This window comes from Physella acuta, unplaced genomic scaffold (genome assembly GCF_028476545.2).
Source record: "Physella acuta isolate Inbredline_101_S28 unplaced genomic scaffold, ASM2847654v3 ptg000200l, whole genome shotgun sequence".
NCBI classification, from domain to species: Eukaryota; Metazoa; Mollusca; class Gastropoda; family Physidae; genus Physella; species Physella acuta.
The window spans coordinates 1134814-1155441 of record NW_026731719.1 but is presented as its reverse complement, the minus strand read 5'-3'; the positions used below and the strand labels follow the sequence as shown (position 1 = coordinate 1155441).

General features: G+C 35.5%; 2 long non-coding RNA genes across 2 annotated transcripts; both read left to right on the top strand.

The window, feature by feature from the left end:
- Positions 1-6721: 6721 nt before the first annotated feature.
- LOC131937085 (uncharacterized) lies at positions 6722-7388 on the top strand. Its single transcript, XR_009386163.1, has 3 exons — positions 6722-6786; positions 6902-7027; positions 7299-7388. It is a non-coding gene; the product is annotated as an uncharacterized LOC131937085 (long non-coding RNA).
- Positions 7389-10562: 3174 nt separating this feature from the next.
- On the top strand, positions 10563-11687 carry LOC131937083 (uncharacterized). The gene is made up of 3 exons (XR_009386162.1): positions 10563-10838; positions 11158-11286; positions 11471-11687. It is a non-coding gene; the product is annotated as an uncharacterized LOC131937083 (long non-coding RNA).
- The last annotated feature ends 8941 nt before the right edge of the window (positions 11688-20628 follow it).

Here is a 20628-nt window from a genome sequence, read left to right as displayed (position 1 = left end):
CTATAAACTTGACCACAGACTGAACAGTATTAATGTCTTCAGTTAAAGAAGTGTTAACGATTTGTGTTTTAAGATATGTGTTCAGCTAATTGTGGCAATTTTTTAAAAGTAACAAAAAATCAGTAAATGTGACACGTATAGTAAAACTAATCATATTATTAAAGCAAAACTGTTTTTCAAATTGTGTATCATATATTTGTTGCTTCACTATATTGTCTTAACATGCGTATAACACGTTAATACTAAAAAGTATAAAAATAATAAATACATAAAAACGTTTATAATTACAAGCTTTAATAAATGCACTAAAAAGAAGAAAATAATACAATTTTTATTAAATATAAATAATTTTTAAAAATATAATAAATCTGCGGTTACTTTAAATATAAAATTACTTTCTTTAAATATATTAATGCACTACTATTTATATCACTATAAATAAAAGCGTGGGTCGCTATAATAATAAGTATTTAAACAATGAAATATGTAGGCCCGTCTGTAAATATAAAAGCACTACATAAATATTTAATGTGCACTAAATAATAAATAATAAATAAATGAAATAAATAAACACACCAATACTGAAATACTTCTATAAATTAAAAGGGTATAATGTTAATCAGTGGTACGTACTTGTGTAGATTGATGCATGCTTCATCCTTCCTAAATCCACAGTTTGAATATATATATATATATATATATATATATATATATATATATATATATATATATATATATATATATATATATATATATATATATATATATATATATATATATATTTAAACACAAAATGCCACATACACCAATGGTATTTATATTGATTTGCAACTGAATACGCCCACTAAAACATTATAGCGACCCACGCTTTTATTTATAGTGATATAAATAGTAGTGCATTAATATATTTAAAGAAAGTAATTTTATATTTAAAGTAACCGCAGATTTATTATATTTTTAAAAATTATTTATATTTAATAAAAATTGTATTATTTTCTTCTTTTTAGTGCATTTATAAAAGCTTGTAATTATAAACGTTTTTATGTATTTATTATTTAAATTTCAGCAGGAATTGTTTTTACTTTCCCGTATACAGAGTATAGAAGAAGTATTGTAATCATACACAAAAATAACATGAAATCTTGACTGTTTTTATCGTTTTACACTTAAGTACTTCATCATATACAAAGTGTTGGGTTCCTCAATGTCTATGTCCAGGGGTTTATAGCATCAGACAAATACGACGTATACAACAGTAGATAACACTAACACTATATAATAATAATAATAATAATAATAAGAGATGTAATACATAATAATATATACAATAATAAAGTCATCCAAATACATCTCTGTCAGCAACATTTTTTGGCAACGTCCTCAGCATGTTCAGCGATATATGGAGAACTTAAAGATACTGACTTTTGTTGAAAATAATATGTTGGATGTTTTAAATGTATAAACTAAATTTTATTTAAAGAATAAAAATAATAAACTGGGAGTGATCTCCCCTAAACTTTCTTGAATATTCTTATATAAAACAACATTTGATAGGAACTCCATTTTAAATACTTAGTTTTTAAAATAGAATAAAATCTCGTAGAAAAAAGAATTGCACACCAAGTCAACGCCAAATGAAATGTGCATAATAGTGCGCAATATTATTAGTACTTTATAATTTTACATGCGTTTTTTGCGAAATCGGAAATAGCGTAAATTAGTACTTCCGGTCAACGGAAATTACTCACAATTTGTCAGAAGGTAGAGAATTCGATCTTTTACGTACATGTGAAATTTCATTTATCTATCTGAAATAGTACTCAACTTATAGGCTTTTGAGAAATTCAAAGTAGAAAAAGTACCACTTCCGGTTATCGAAAATCGCTCAAAAGGTGATACTGATCTACTATTTTGACAAAATACTTATATGTGAAATTTCATTAACCTAGCTGTAACGGTACTCAAGTTATCGTGTTTACACACACAGACACACAGACACACAGACACACAGACACACACACAGACACACAAACATACGGACAAGATTGCAAAATTATGTTTTTCCGTATCAGTGACGTGTAAAACGTCGAGATTTGTAAAAATCTTGATTTTTTTTGCACGATTACAAGACTTTTTCTATATTTCGTAAATACGAGAAAGTAAAAATAATGCCATTTTCAAATGTACAAACACGTGTATAATCATGCAACCGGAAATGTGTTTATGGTTGTGCCGAGAACGCATACAACAATGACGTCACATGTCACATGTTTAAACTACGGAAAGTACTCACAACTAATGGCGTCATCTTCCAATTTTAGAATATGAAGAAATTAACTATTTCATTCAAATTTGGTTTAAATCTCGTGATCTACTTATCAAGACGTAGGCCTACGCTATGAAATGTATACCATTTTCTCGGCCCAAAGTAATGCAAATTGCTTTAAAAAACTACATAAATACCATTGAACAGCCGGGTTTTTAACAGTATCATTTAAGTCTTTTAAATCAATGTGTGCATTCAATATGGCGTTGTGTTGACTAATATGTATATAATTTGGTATTTGTTATAGGTATTGGTAGCCTATGTTATTTTAAATGTATCGGATTTTTACCTATTTAGTTATTTATTTGCTTTGTTACTAATATCAATATATCATCCCACGTGTAGTAAAGCACATTGCGTTTTGAACAAAAACTATTTTATAAAATATTTTTCTCAAACAAGTTTAACATTAAAATATATAGGCCTAGAATTCGCGTGTAACGGGTACCGACGGCTAGTAAAAGATAAAAGTGATCTGCAACACAAATAACAATACTCAACACCACATTCCACGTCCACAGCCACAGTCAGTCAGCCACGTCCACAGCCACAGCCAGTCAGCCACGTCCACAGCCACAGCCAGTCAGCCACGTCCACAGCCACACTACAACCAACCGCCACACACCCTAGCACACGCTCTGACACCCGTCACCTGACACACCTCACGTGAACACCTCTCGCTCAATGTAAACACACTCAACCAAGGGATACAACTATACACAAAAAGTGGAACCTGTCATTCCAGCACACACAACACACACACACACACACACAAGCAGGGGGCATGTAAGGGACGTAACACTAAGGATATGGGACTTATTTTAATCGGAAAAAGTAATAAATATAGTTTTTAACAAAATTTAGACGTTTTATGCATAATTGAGTCGGAAAAACTGGGTTTTGCAATCTGTCCGTATGTCGGTGTGTGTATGTGTGTATGTGTGTATGTGAACACGATAGTTTGAGTACCATTACAGCTAGGTTGATGACATTTCATATATAAGTATTATATTTGTAGTTCTGTATCAACTTTTCAGCGATTTCCGATAACCGAAAGTGGGACATATTCTACTTTCAATTTTTTAAAAGCCCATAACTTGAGTACTATTTCAGATAGATAAATTAAATTTCACATGTAAGTAAAAATCTAATCCTCTGACTTCTATTGAATTTTGAGTAATTTCTGATGACCGGAAGTAGTAATTTACGCTTTTTCCGAATTCTTAAAAAAACAACCTCAGGTGACTTTATAAAGTACTAGAATACCCGTCATCCGTTGGATAACTGTGGGTTTCGGGGGGTCATCCATCAAAAAACATCACGTCTATCACTCAGAGGTATAGCGACCCTTCCCGGCGCCCGGGGACAAACTTTTCGATTTGAAACCCCCCCCCCGCAAGATTTCGATTTGCGACCCGCCCCCTCAAACTTTTGATGTGCACCCCCCCCCCCCCGCCCCCCCCCCCATTCAAACTTTCGATTTGAACCCCCCTCAACCTTTCAATTTATTTTTCCAAACCTTATGCAACTTGATTTACGCGCATAGATCTAGATCTAAGTCTAGTAGTAGTAACTTTCAAATTAAATTTTATCTTAAATTAGCCAAAGATTTATATAAAATAATTAAGGCCTGAAATAGATTTTAGATGTATTAAGGCCTGAAATAGATTGTAGATGTAGAATTTACATTAAGTCTAGATCTAGAATTTACATTGAGTCTAGTGACATAGATCTAGGCTAGATCTAGATCTAGGCTAGATTCATAACTTTCCTTCGACAGCTGATGTTTAGATCTACAGAAATTTATTGTAAAACTAAATGAAAAAAGACAGTTTAAAATTGATATAAGTGTTGGAACGTAATAAATACAGCAAACGGACGTATTGTTTAAGTTAAAGCCGACAGAAAATTAGCTTTAGAACGCGTTAAACATTGGAATGGGAACACAATCTTCTTCGATAGGCCGCCATTATCGATGTAAAAAAATAAACACATCATGTGACGTCACTGTTTCCGTCGAGTGTAGTGGCTTTTCAAAGCTTTTAAAAAAATTGTGGTTAATATACCTATGAATAAATCAATAAATTAATTAACGTCTTTAAATAAATGTGTGATTAACAGTCTGTCTGCATTAAAAAATTATTCTCTACCTACATACTATTTTACAGCTCTCCAGATAGAGTAGAGCATATCACAATAGTCGATCAGCCAAACAAAAAAACAAACAAATAAATATTCAAACATGTATACAAACTTGACTTTTAGTAGTATTAGACTAATACTATTCCGCACTATTATACACCTATTGTTTGGCGTCACTTGGTGCTCAATTCTATTTTCTTCGAGATTCTATTTTATTTTTCAAAGTTTTAGTAACTAAAAATTGATTAATAAAAACTTGTAAAAATCACGTCTATGTCCCGAGATGCCATCCCCCGTAGTGTTATATAAGAATACTCTAGAAAGTTTAGGGGAGATTACTCCCGGTTTATTTTTCTATTCAGTAGAATTTCTTTTTTAAAGCAGGAATTGTTTGGCTGATAACCTCGAATGAGAATGTGAAGATATTTTTTCCCCATTATTTAATTACTTGTCACCACGGATTTTAGTTCAAATCACTGAATCACTTTGGGCATTTTGTATGGTCTTTTGTAGACTATTATATTAATATATGTATTTGTTATATTGATATGCCCGTGTCATTTGTACTGTATGAAATGTAAAACTAAGCCAAACTCATCCTCCCAAACACACACGTCCATACACACACACACACACACACACACGTTCACACACACAAACGTCCACACACACGTCCACACACACGTCCATATATATATATATATATATATATATATATATATATATATATATATATATATATATATATATATCAATGTTTGTGTGTATGTGTGTGGTCAGCCACACAATCACACTTGACACATGTGTGCGAATTTTTATGTGTACACCATTTTCTGTGTTCGTTTTTTTCCGCGCCCGCATTTTTCTGTATTCGCATTTTTCTGTTTGTGCATTGGTTGTGAAGAGGATTGTTTGTGTCGACATTTTGAATCCTATGATTTTATATATATACGTTATAATACGTGTTGTTACACCCAAAGGACATGTCATGACGACATGGATTATAATCGTTATATACATATGTGCCTGTAATCTTTGACTACCATTTGACATGCCCCCCACCCCTACCAGGAAGTATGATAAGTGCTGGTGATTGATCTGTGAGATCTAGCACGGTAAAATCTGTATCGAAGGTCAAGCAAGATAAGCTACACGAAAAGACGACGTAATATTTATATTTGGCCATGACAATGAGAAATTAAGAGCTTGTTATAGCTGATACTGTTTTTTTGTATAGCCAGGATACTTGATGACGACGTAATATTTATATTTGGTCATGACAATGAGAAATTAAGAGCGTGTTATGGCTGATACTGTTTTTTGTATAGCCAGGAAACTTGATGACGACGTAATATTTATATTTGGTCATGACAATGAGAAATTAAGAGCGTGTTATGGCTGATACTGTTTTTTGTATAGCCAGGAAACTTGATGACGACGTAATATTTATATTTGGTCATGACACTAAGAAATTAAGAGCTTGTTATAGCTGATACTGTTTTTTTGTATAGCCAGGATACTTGATGACGACGTAATATTTATTTTTGGCCATGACACTAGGAAATTAAGAGCTTGTTATAGCTGATACTGTTTTTTTGTATAGCCAGGAAACTTGATGACGACGTAATATTTATATTTGGTCATGACACTAAGAAATTAAGAGCTTGTTATGGCTGATACTGTTTTTTTGTATAGCCAGGAAACTTGATGACGACGTAATATTTATATTTGGTCATGACACTAAGAAATTAAGAGCTTGTTATGGCTGATACTGTTTTTGTATAGCCAGGAAACTTGATGACGACGTAATATTTATATTTGGCCATGACACTTAGAAATTAACAGCTTGTTATGGCTGATACTGTTTTCTTATAGCCAGGATACTTGAAGTTTCATCAAGGTCCAACCTACGTCTGACGTCAGACAAAATAATGTTTTTGCTAACGGAGGGAACATTAAAAAACACATCAACATTTATGGAAGAGCATCATATTTAAACAGGAAAAGCTTTTTAAATAAATATTTTACTAACAAATCTTTAGTGCACAACAAACCTTCAGTGCACCTACACACCTACAGTATTTCTACACTACCACAACCATCGTGCCTCGAGTCCGGGCTATCATAGAGGAAGTTTGAGAAATCCCGACTAAACTTGAGAGTTAGGATTAGGGTTTAGATTAAAGAACACTTCAATCCGACGGAAAACAAATGTATAATTAATTCTTGCCTTAGATAAGCGGTAGCTATATAACGTGATTCAATGTTTTCTGGCATTTTTAATAATACGAAATTTTAAACTGAAAGTTTCTACTTAGGTACTAATATACTACTTTATGTATATATATATATATATATATATATATATATATATATATATATATATATATATATATATATATATATATATATATAATTACTTTCTGTGAGTAGAACTGCACAATGTGGTTGACATAACTGGAAGTATCAGGATGTTTACTAGAAGATTTCACCTCTCTGCTGTTTGTGTTGTTGTTGCTGTCGCCGCTTGCTTTATTCCTGATGGAGTGTGCGACCCAGGTAAGTATTTGAATAAAGCCTGCAAAATAAACCTGATGTAAAGCATTTTATTATCCCCCTACATTTTTATTTGGGTAAGTAGTTAAAAGATAATTTGTATATCAGTTTTAAAATATAATGTAGCTTTTTTAAAATGAAATATTGTAATGTTATTTTGCACATAAAAACAAACATACCCGATTATCTATAGTTGATTCCAAATTGGCTGCTACTGGCTATCTATTTTCACACCTAAGTTTCCCCAGTATCTATAAATAACAATTTAACCCAGGATGTGGCGGGGTAGTGACAGAGCAGGCAGGGACCATCCTAACCCCCAACTACCCGGACAACTACCCCAACAATGTCGACTGTCACTGGAACATCATAGTGGCCACTGGTCAAGTCATTTCCTTAAGGTAAGGCAGAACCTTTATTTACAGGTGTAGTTACATACTGAAATAGAATACAAAATGTTAAGGATCCTGGTAAAATCCGAACAGTGAAACGTGAATTGGCGAGGCGGTATAATTCGATAAGAAAACAGCTAAGGAGCAATTTCTTGACACGAACACAGAGGAACTCAAACATGAACATCCAACTCAGCTCGTGGTAGGATCAAACTGTTTCATTCAAATTTATTTACGTTGAAATTTATTATATAACATTGTTTTCGGTTTCGGGCAAGTTACTTTCAGGCATTTATCGCATTCGGGAGAAATGTACATTGGTGCAGTTGTAGCATTCGGGCCAAGTGTCCATTCGGGCATTTATCAAATTCGGGCAAGTGTCCATTCGGGCATTTATCAAATTCGGCCAAGTGTCCATTCGGGCATTTATCAAATTCGGGCAAGTGTCCATTCGGGCATTTATCAAATTCGGCCAAGTGTCCATTCGGGCATTTATCAAATTCGGGCAAGTGTCCATTCGGGCATTTATCAAATTCGGGCAAGTGTCCATTCGGGCATTTATCAAATTCGGCCAAGTGTCCATTCGGGCATTTATCAAATTCGGGCAAGTGTCCATTCGGGCATTTATCAAATTCGGGCAAGTGTCCGTTCGGGCATTTATCAAATTCGGGCAAGTGTCCATTCGGGCATTTATCAAATTCGGGCAAGTGTCCATTCGGGCATTTATCAAATTCGGCCAAGTGTGCATTCGGGCATTTATCAAATTCGGCCAAGTGTCCATTCGGGCATTTATCAAATTCGGCCAAGTGTCCATTCGGGCATTTATCAAATTCGGCCAAGTGTCCATTCGGGCATTTATCAAATTCGGGCAAGTGTCTCTCAGGATAACACCCACCTCCCAGGTTAAGAACTCGAACCATCAAGGCGGCTCCTGACCAAACAATTTGTTTACACACTTTTTCATTTTAAATCGGCTTGTTTATTGAAAGAAACTGTAATAATTGTTCAGTGCACAAGTTTAGATCATTGTTAACAATGCAGGTTGTTTAATGTTGTACCTTAGAGTAAAAGTAAAAACACTGGCAGCTACATCAAGGTTTTGTGGATTTAATTAATGTGCTTTGTTAATAGATGAATAGAGTGATGTTTACATTCTTTTACGAAACTTCAAATCAATTAGAAACATTAGTTTTACGTCACTTGAGATTAGTGCTTCAGTGACTACATTTAACATTAACATATACCCCACAGAATGACCATATTTAACTTATCCCCCCAGAATGACCACATTTAACTTTTCCCCACAAAATGACCACATTTAACTTTTCCCCACAGAATGACCACATTTAAATTCCCCCACAGAATGACCACATTTAACTTATCCCCAGAGAATGACCACATTTAACTTATCGCCAGAAAATGACCACATTTAACTTATCCCCACAAAATGACCACATTTAACTTTTCCCCACAAAATGACCACATTTAACTTATCCCCACAGAATGACCACATTTAACTTATCCCCACAGAATGACCACATTTAACTTATCCCCCCAGAATGACCACATTTAACTTTTCCCCACAGAATGACCACATTTAACTTTTCCCCACAGAATGACCACATTTAACTTATCCCCACAGAAAGACCACATTTAACTTTTCCCCACAGAATGACCACATTTAACTTATCCCCACAGAATGACCACATTTAACTTATCCCCACAGAATGACCACATTTAACTTATCCCCACAGAATGACCACATTTAACTTATCCCCACAGAATGACCACATTTAACTTATCCCCACAGAATGACCACATTTAACTTATCCCCACAGAATGACCACATTTAACTTATCCCCACAGAATGACCACATTTAACGTCGGCTTCTCTGATCGTGTCAACTTCTACGACGGAGACAGCGTGACGTCCAGTCAGCTAGGGTCAGTCAATGGATTCTGGGACGAAGCAGAGACGGACAAATTTATAATCCGGACAACCGGACACAGCCTGCACGTGTTTTTTCATTCAGAATCTGATGCCACGAGCTCAGGTTTCGCTGCCTCGTACCAGGCACACGGTTAGACGATGGGACGTTGGTAGAATCTTGTTGTGTTTGTACACACAACCACACAACCACACAACCACACAATCATACAGTTTTACATTCATGTTTGATCATCCAGTTATTTGTTCTGTAAATTTTACACTGTAATGTCGTGTAGGCCTATAGCTCGTTGTTCTGTGTTCGGTATTGATTGTCTTATTTTGCTAGTTTATTTTTCTTGCCTAATGTGGAGAAATATTTGTATTGAAAAAAGGAATATATTTATATATATATATAATCATTTTAAAACAAGCAAATTGATATTCATGAAAAAAAATTAGAATGATAAAAGATGTCAATGTGTAGAATTTTGAAGAAAACTTGGGTAGGTGGGGCTTTTTTTTTGTTTTATGTGTGACAGTAAGGAGGTGGAGTTAAATAATATGACGTCACACATTTAAATTTTAAAAAAAGTTTTTTGTAGCTTTTATTCCCATTTTTTGAAATCCGGGGGGGGGGGGGGGGCAATTTTTGAGGGAGGAAGAGTAGGGGGTATGATTTTTACTAAAGAGTTGTAGCTATGGAGATTGGAGCGGGGAGTAAAGAATCGCCAAAAAAGGTGTGCGTCATTTAAACACGAGCCTATAGTTGTATATTTAAAATATTGATAGGTTTTCAGATTAGATGTTAAAAGTATATTTTAATGTGTATAATTGCGTTGCATTTAGTATGAAAAGGAACACATTTAATTTTGTGCAAGCAGAAATTATCTGTAACAAGAAGCAGTGTTTCTTCCAGACTTTTTTCTCCGGGGGGGGGGGGGGGGGGGGCACTTGATATTTTCGGGGGGGGGGGGGGTCAACTTTTTTCGGGGGGGGGGGCACTAGTAAAAGTGTGTGTTTACTATATAAATCCCATCTCATTCTGGGGGTGAGGGGGGGGTAGACTTTCTTCGCCCCCCCCCCCCCGAAAAGATGCCTGGAAGAATCTCTGTTCGCACGTTTCAGAGTGTCGACCGTTCACCTACGGCCGGTCAGTTTGTACCGAGCAGTGCCAGTGTGTACAGAACTCATAAGTTTAATGTTTCAGAGTGTCGACCGTTCACCTACGGCCGGTCAGGTTGTACCGAGCAGTGCCAGTGTGTACAGAACAACACGGAGTTCTGCCGGTCTCTGACGGGCGAGTGTGTGTGTAAAGCCGGCTGGGAACAGTCTACCTGCTCTACACAACACGTCTACTACCAGCCGGCTGATGTTGACGAATGTAGAGACCCTAACATTTGTCCGGGGGATTTCTCGACATGTATCAACACAGTTGGAAGCTACAGGTGTGCTTGCAAACCTGGACTTAATCAAACGGATCAAAGTTGTAGCGGTAAAAACATACTTACTCAACATCGTATTCATCATATAAAGATCATGTGTTCTAAAGCATTGAATGGACATTTTCTACTCATTTTAATTTAAAGTTATTTTGTACATGATTGTAACAACAAATTCATCAACGTAGAAATAAACTTATAATTTAAAATTAGATATTGTTTTATATGAACAAAATTGTCATTTTAGACCACTGTCATTCTATTTATCTAATTACAAAATACATACGTATACCTTAAAGATTTGAACAATTCAAGTAACTGCCAAATACATCCATTTAAGGGATAGCTAATGATTAAATGTGGTTTGTTTAGATACGTGTACACACAAAGACAAAAGCTGTTCTGGTATTTGTGGAGCTACGTCTTTGGAACCTTACAGAGAACAATGCTACTGCCCCAAGGGAACGTACCTCAACTCTACAGATGGTCAGACTTGTATTGGTCAGTTGTTAATTTTCATGTCAGTTTTGAGCCTTATTTGTTAGACATTGGTAAGTTAAAAATAAATTATTCTTTAATTCAGACAAGCATTATTGATATAAAATGTATTGTACTAAATATTAATTATGTCATTTCTGATATAAAAGTCCCATAAACCTAAGACGCGTATTGATCCTACTGCCAGAATGCAGCGACTGGACGTACGGAGAAGATTGTAAACACACATCTAGCTGTAACAGACAGAACACAAAGTCACTCAACAAAACAAACGGCTACTGCACGTGCGACATCCACTGGGAGTCAACCAACTGTGACGTCGACTTTAACGAGTGTAACGGTGCTCACCCGTGTAACCAGACCCGCTCATTTTGTCGTAACACACAAGGGGCATTCGAGTGCGCATGTCTGCCTGGCTACTATACATTTAATTCTACAGTCTGTCAAGGTATGTGACATAGCCACGGTGACAAGACACTTAGGGTAGTAATATTAAACAGATTCAGTTACATTTTACATCGTGAATTTTTACTTTCTGGTATAAACGAAGTATAGAGAAAGTCTTGTAATCGTGCAAAAAAAAAAAATCGAGATTTCTACAAATTTTGACGTTTTACGCCTCACTGATACGGAAAAACATAATTTTGCAATATTGTCCGTATGTCTGTGTGTCTTTCTGTGTGTGTGTCTGTATGTCTGTGTGTAAACACGATAACTTGAGTACCGTTACAGCTAGGTTGATGAAATTTCATATATAATTATTTTATCGAAATCATAGATCATGATCAACTTTTGAGCTATTTCCGATAACCGGAAGTGGTACTTTTTCTACTTTGAATTTTTCAAAAGCCTATAACTTGAGTACTATTTCAGATAGATAAATGAAATTTCACATGTAAGTAAAAGATCTAATTCTCTACCTTCTGTCAAATTTTGAGTAATTTTCGTTGACCGGAAGAGCTAATTTACGCTATTTCCGACTTCTCATAAAACGCATGTCTTTGCAGTAACTGATTTCCAGAAATGACAGTTGTTATGTTGAATCTCTATCGCAATAAATCTCTCGTGCTCAATTAGATCGGTCACAGTTAAGTTTATACTCATTGCTTTTACAAATTACAATGCCAAGCAGTTTTGACAGTACAGTACTACCAGTGGGTGATATGTCCAAAATATTGTATCTTCGAAATTTCAAATTTAAATACTGGTCAACATTTTATATAAGCAAGTCGATTCCGATAAATTATTTTCATTGTATTGCAGGAAGATTTTTGCCAGTGAAGTGAAAGTATTGAACTTATTTGTACGATAAGAACCGTATTGCGATGCATTTGAGTGTTTCAGAAATGTCCTGTGGTGTGCAATATAATAATACACCATCCCAAATAATAGAAGAAATAAATGCTTTTTACTTTCTCGTATACGAAGTATAGAGAAAGTATTGTAATCGTGAAAAAAATAAACCTGGAGTGATCTCCCCTAAACTTTCTCGAATATTCTTATAAACCACTACGTGGGATGGCAACTCGGAATATAGACGTTATTTTAAATTACTTAAAATTTAAAAAACAGAATAGAATCTCGAAGAAAAAAGAATTGCGCATTAAGCGAACGCCAAGCAAAATGTGTATAATTATAGTGCGGAATATTATTAGTACTTTATAAATTCACATCCGTTTTTTTTTGTTGAGAAAACAGAAATAGCTTAAATTACTACTTCTGGTAAACGAAAATAACTCAAAATTTGACGGAAGGCAGATAATTAGATATTTTACTTACATGTCAAATTTCAATTATCTATCTGAAATAGTACTCAGCTTGTAGGCATTTGAAAAATTGAACGTAGAATAAATTCCACTTCCGTTTATCGGAAATCGCTGAAAAGTTAAAAAGGATCTACAAATTTGATATCATACTTATATATGAAATTTTTCTCTTATAAAAATTTGCCGACTGACTCTACCAGTGATAGTACAAGAAGGATCAATGATATATATTTTGCTCTATGAAATTTTATAACTCCTTAAAAGGTAGTTTTTTTCCAAGATGGCCACCGTTGCAATGGCAACCATATTTCAGAAGAGTCCCTGATGCATGCAAAAAAAAATTCTTTATGTACCCTAACTTATACATACATAAATAATTAATTATACGTCATTAATTAAAACGTTTTTTCCCCGTTTTTTCCCCGAGCCTACCCCCTTAAACAGTGTAAGTAATTAAAAATGGATTAAAAATCATGTCTATATCCCGAGTTGCCATCCGCCGTGGTGTTAAAAAAGAATATTCGAGAAAGTTTAGGGGAGAACACTCCCGGTTTATTTTAATGATACGTATCTATTTTTTTATTTGTCGATAATATGCTTATTATAAAACTGTTTTTTTTTTGCATTGTAAAAAAAATAATGATCATGTAAATTAGAGAAATCCAACTAAAAAGATCATTTTGTGCCACCAGAATGTGACAATATCATCTTTAACGCATCAGGCAGCATCGTATCCTACTTCCACCGTAGCTCTGTCTACAGCCAACTTTGTGCCTGGACCATCGTAGTCCCAGAGGGTCTAGTGGTGGATCTTAAGTGAGTTGTTTGCAAATGTACACGTGATATGTATGTTGACTTCAGAAGTCGTTAATACATATTGACCCGGATATCGTTTTAGATTTCAAGACTTCAAGATGAACGACAACTCTCACCTAATGATTTACGACGGTGAAAATTCGAGTGCGCCTCTAGTAGATTATTATTACTCAAATCCTAATCCGTGGTCGCCTGCTGTTAGGACTACTGGCAACACGATGCACATAGTACGGTACGGGGCCTGGACACCAGACTGGGGCTATGGATTCACTGCATCGTTTACTTCATTTGGTAAATGGAAATACATCAGGTCATGCATATGGAGTATATATATATATATATATATATATATATATATATATATATATATATATATATATATATATATATATATATATATATGTATATATATATATATATGTATATGTATATATATATATGTATATATATATATATGTATATATATATATATATATATATATATATATATATATATATATATATATATATATATATATATATATATATATATATATTTATATATATATATTGCAAAATGTTATTTTAGGTAACACTTCTTGAACACGATGAAGTGTGAAAGAACAAATTGCACATATTAAAAATGCTCAGTTGCACTTAGTTTTGATTTATTTTTAAAAAAATTGTCCTCAGAATGTCAGAGTTTAAATAAAAATATAATCCCCAGAATGTCCACCATTTACCTACGGTGAGAGATGCCAGACACCATGTGACTGTGTACACAACCACACCGCTTACTGCAGCAACAGGGACGGTCAGTGTGTGTGTAAACCACAGTGGACATCACGTGACTGCTCGCTGTACAAAAATGAATGTGCGGACAACCCACTCGCATGTCCAGACTACTCGGATTGTATCTACAATGGGAACGGCACGTTCTACTGTCAGTGTTTTGATGGGCTGGTCTTGGCTGCTAGTGGAGCTTGTGGTAGGCAATATAGAGGCTTATGTAAATGTTAGGGCTGGGTCAGTGTTTTGATGGGCTGGTCTTGGCGGCTAACAGAACTTGTGGTAGGCAATATAGAGGCTTATGTAAATGTTAGGTCTAGGTCAGTGTTTTGATGGGCTGGTCTTAACGGCTAGTGGAACTTGTGGTAAGACACTTTACACAGAATCACATCTTAGATTAGGACATACATAAATCATACACGTCAGTATTGTGAGTTTTTAAAACTAGAACTTCCATGTAAACATTTTAAAAATGATAAAATATCTAAACTAAAACAATTAGCATGTTTTAGCGTTACATTTTTAATTGAGCTCGTTCATTGAACATGAACATGATATATGATATGGTAGCTAAATATTGTGTCTACCAACGATTACATCAATCATTAAGTGGGTAAGTTGAAAGTTGAAGTTTAATAATGATTTTCTTTGTACAATGTTAACTTTTTTCTTTGCATAACAGTGTAGAGTTTTTAATTAGATGATTGTTTCCACCTAGAAAATCATTTCCATGTTTAAACTAATCACATGATATGGTACATGGAGTTTTTACAAAGTTATTTCATTTGACATATGAAATTGTAATAAACATGTTGCTAACAGAGGCAGATGGAGGTCCCGGAGGTCCGTGCACCAGCAGCAACTGTTCACACACGTGTGTATCGATACCTCAGCCCGACCAGTCGCACAAAGAGATCTGCTACTGCCCTATCGGCATGTTCTTGCAGGGAGATAACTCCACTTGTCAATGTGAGATTTTTAGAAAATTATTTAATTGTCTAGGTTTTTTTACTTTCTCGTATAGAGAAAGTCTTGTAATCTTCAAACAAAAAAAATATCGAGATTTGCAATCTCGACGTTTTACATCTACCTGAGTCGGAAAAACATAGTTTTGTAATCTTGTCCGTATGTCTGTGTGTGTGTGTGTGTGTGTCTGTAAACACGATAACTTGAGTACCTTTACTGCTAGGTTGATGAAATTTCATATATGAGTATTATATCAAAATCGTAGATCGTTATCATTTTTTTCAGCAATTTCTGATAACCGAAAGTGGAACTTTTTCTCCTTTTTTAATTTTTCAAAAGCGTATTACTTAAGTACTATTTCAGATAGATGAATGAAATTTCACATATAAGTAAAAGATCTAATTCTCTGCCTTCTGTCAAATTTTGAGTAACTTCCATTGACAGAAAGTAGTAATTTAGGCTATTTCATATTCCTCAAAAAAACGCATGTAAATTTATAAAGTACTAATAATATTCCGCACTATTACACACATTTTGTTTGGAGTGCGATTCTATATTCTAAGCGATTCTATTATATTTTTAAAATTTAAAGTAATTAAAAATGCATTAACAATAATGTCTATATCACGATTTGACATCCCCCGTAGTGTTTTACATAAGAATATTCGAGAAAGTTTAGAAGAGATCACTCCTGGTTTATTTTAGTTTAAAATTTTAAATTTTTAGCAATAAAACAAATGCTTTCTTTTTTTAAAATCTTATTCCAGCGTGTGTGAACCTAACCTACGCCAACCACTGCTCCAGACACAGTCAATGTGACGCTGACCACACCGCGTCATGTGACACTAGAGTTGGATGGTGCTCATGTAAGCAGGGCTGGACGTCATATGACTGCTCACAAGATTTAGATGAATGCTACACTGGTCAGAATATCTGTCATCAATACGCAATTTGTGTCAACACACCAGGAGACTACAACTGTACCTGTCCCCACGAGAACGGCTTGGTGTCTGTTACAGAGAAAACTTGTCAAGATATAGGTACGTTAAAATTACTTTCAAAGCTGATAAAATACTTAGCTATTTAACTTAGCTAACCCTATGGATCGTTTCTTTTGACATCTTTTCTAGAAAGTAATCACTCTCAAAATGGACACAAACTACATTTACATGAAACATAGCACCTTTAAACTATTCAATAAAATATACAGAGTGCACTCTAAACCTAACAATGCAAACAATGAACATTTGTATCAAAATTACAAACATCCTAATAAAACAAATGACAAGAAAGAAATGATCTAGCAATAAAATAAAGTCGGGTACTAAGTTGTATTTCAAAATGTGTTTCAGAGTGCAGCTTTAACCTGACCAATGGTACCGGTCTCATACAGAGTCCAGACTACCCCAACAACTACTTCAGGAGAGCACATTGTAGCTGGGACATCTCAGTACACGAGGGTGACGTCATTTCCGTCAGGTAGGCTAGATACTGTGACGTCAGTTAGACAAGATACTGTGACGTCAGTTAGACAAGATACTGTGACGTCAGTTAGACAAGATACTGTGACGTCAGTTAGACAAGTTACTGTGACGTCAGTTAGACAAGATACTGTGACGTCAGTTAGACAAGATACTGTGACGTCAGTTAGACAAGATACTGTGACGTCAGGTAGACAAGTTACTGTGACGTCAGTTAGACAAGTTACTGTGACGGCAGTTAGAAAAGTTACTGTGACGTCAGTTAGACAAGATACTGTGACGTCAGTTAGACAAGATACTGTGACGTCAGGTAGACAATTTACTGTGACGTCAGGTAGACAAGTTACTGTGACGTCAGTTAGACAAGTTACTGTGACGTCAGTTAGACAAGATACTGTGATGTTAGGTAGACAAGGTACTGTGACGTCAGTTAGACAAGTTACTGTGACGTCAGTTAGACAAGATACTGTGACGTCAGGTAGACAAGTTACTGTGACGTCAGGTAGACAAGTTACTGTGACGTCAGTTAGACAAGATACTGTGACGTCAGGTAGACAAGTTACTGTGATGTGTTGGTACACAAGACCCGTGTATTATTCACTACAGCTCGGATACTTCGGAATATAACTATATAAAATTTTAATAATAAACTAGAAGACTTACAGAAAATGTAAAAAAAAAAAATATTGGGATGAAGTGGTCGTCATTATCCTAAAAAAATTTGTAAAAAGCTATGATTTGAGGCTTTTTGCTATGCACAAAATATGTGATGTACGTTTCGCTTATATTAATTAAAATTAATATCTATTAAAATAGTTGTTCTAATAATAATACTCTAAAATAGTTTTTCAGAATTCGCCCTTGTAACCTGGCATTCACCTAATAATTGTCTTTACGGCGCCGTTTCGTTTTACAACGGTAACAGCGCAAGCACGAAATTAATAGGCACCTACTGCGGCCAGAGTATACCAAAGATCGTCAGGTCTACAGGGAACAACATGCATATTGTCTTCACGTCTGGAACTAATGATGTCAGTAAAGGCTTTAATGGAACTTACATTTCACACCGTAAGTGGGGCTAGCACATGTAATACTCTCAAGAAGTAATTAGCTGGGGACTGCATGGTCAAAAGGTAGATACACTCTTGTTGACATACAAGTCGCTAGGTTACCTTCTGATCTAATTTACAATCAACCTATCAATATCGAAATATGGTAGGAACCCTCTGGTCTAGGGGCAACCCTCTGGAACCGATCTTATATCCTCATCTAATGTACGTCCGTCTCCACTTTTCTGGTCTTTACCTTCTCTCCCGGGGACCAGAATGTGATGTTGTCATTTGTTGTGGTGTTCCTAAACGTTTAGTCCACTCGTCATCAGTGCTGGATGATTTAGATTTTTATAGAACCAGCTGTACTTTACAGGAAAGACAAGTGAATTATTTATTTGACGTGAGAACTAGACCAAATCCGACAACGGGACTACACTTTTTTAGTTGTTCTAATTATAGTTGTTCTATTTTTAGTTCTTCTATTTTTAGTTCTTCTATTTTTAGTTGTTCTGTTACGGCTAGTATCACCAAGACGTTTTCCTTTCCATGTCTACCTCTTGTACAGAAAACTAAATGTTGTATTGGCAAATGTATCAAAATATGTCAACACTTTTGAAGCAGTTAGGACAGGTTACTTAGATTACTTAGATTACTTCGCAAACCTACCCTGCTCTAAATCCTAATAATTGATTGTTTCTTGACTCCTGTAGCATGTGGCCACTTTAAGTTTGGGCCAACTTGTGCTGAGTACTGCCACTGTGCTGAGGCCAACACACTGTACTGTGACAACATCCTGGGCAAGTGTATCTGTGGGCGGGGCTGGACGGGTGACACGTGTCACGATGACGTCAATGAATGTCTGGGCACCAACAACAAACTTTGTCCAGACAACTCCGTCTGTAACAACACCAGGGGAAGCTACTCGTGTCAGTGTAACTTGGGCTACTTTCTCAACACATCAACTGGGCAGTGTGATGGTAAGTTAGGGCAGTGTGATGGTAAGTTAGGACATTGTGATGGTAAGTTAGGGCATTGTGATGGTAAGTTAGGGTAAGTTAGGTCATTGTGATGGTAAGTTAGGACATTGTGATGGCTAGTTAGGTAATTGTTATGGTAAGTTAGGACATTGTGATAGTAAGTTAGGGCATTGTCATGGTAAGTTAGGGCATTGTCATGGTAAGTTAGGTCATTGTGATGGTAAGTTGGCGTAGTTAGAAAAATTAGACATATATCAGAAAAATACAGCTACGTTTCGTTTTGGTGTCACTCATTGGATTGTGTCACCATTTTTGTTTCCCTTGAATGGTGTCATTCTTTGGATGATGTCACCCTTTAGATGGTGTCACGCTTTAAATGGTGTCACAAGGTGTCACTCATTGCGGTCTGTATCTCACGTTTTGTTTTGTGAAGGAGAAATGATTGGTTGTTAACATTTGTTGACGTCACAGAGTTCAAAGGTTGTTTCCTCAAGCAATGTTCCCATGGATGCTACAAGAAGAACATTCTCGAAGAGTTTTGTACTTGTCCTGAGGATATGCAGCTGGGACCTGACGGACTGACCTGTGTTGGTGAGCTTATAACCATCACCTGTGTTGGTGAGCTTATAACCATCACCTGTGTTGGTGAGCTTATAACCATCACCTGTGTTGGTGAGCTTATAACCATCACCTGTGTTGGTGAGCTTATAACCATCACCTGTGTTGGTGAGCTTATAACCATCACCTGTGTTGGTGAGCTTATAACCATCACCTGTGTTGGTGAGCTTATAACCATCACCTGTGTTGGTGAGCTTATAACCATCACCTGTGTTGGTGAGCTTATAACCATCACCTGTGTTGGTGAGCTTATAACCATCACCTGTGTTGGTGAGCTTATAACCATCACCTGTGTTGGTGAGCTTATAACCATCACCTGTGTTGGTGAGCTTATAACCATCACCTGTGTTGGTGAGCTTATAACCATCACCTGTGTTGGTGAGCTTATAACCATCACCTGTGTTGGTGAGCTTATAACCATCACCTGTGTTGGTGAGCTTATAACCATCACCTGTGTTGGTGAGCTTATAACCATCACCTGTGTTGGTGAGCTTATAACCATCACCTGTGTTGGTGAGCTTATAACCATCACCTGTGTTGGTGAGCTTATAACCATCACCTGTGTTGGTGAGCTTATAACCATCACCTGTGTTGGTGAGGTGTAAATGACATTTAGAATAAAACTGCTAGCACACATTCTTTTAAATGACATTTAGAATACAACTGCTGGCACGCATTCTTTTAAATGACATTTAGAATAAAACTGCTAACACACATTCTTTTAAATGACATTTAGAATAAAACTACAAGCACGCATTCATTTAAATGACATTTAGAATAAAACTGCTAGCACACATTCTTTTAATTTTAGTATTCCACACAGTACGAAACAACAAACATATTTAAATAACCCGAGCACATGTATAAAAACGATAATCATATTTTCCATGGAACAATTGTT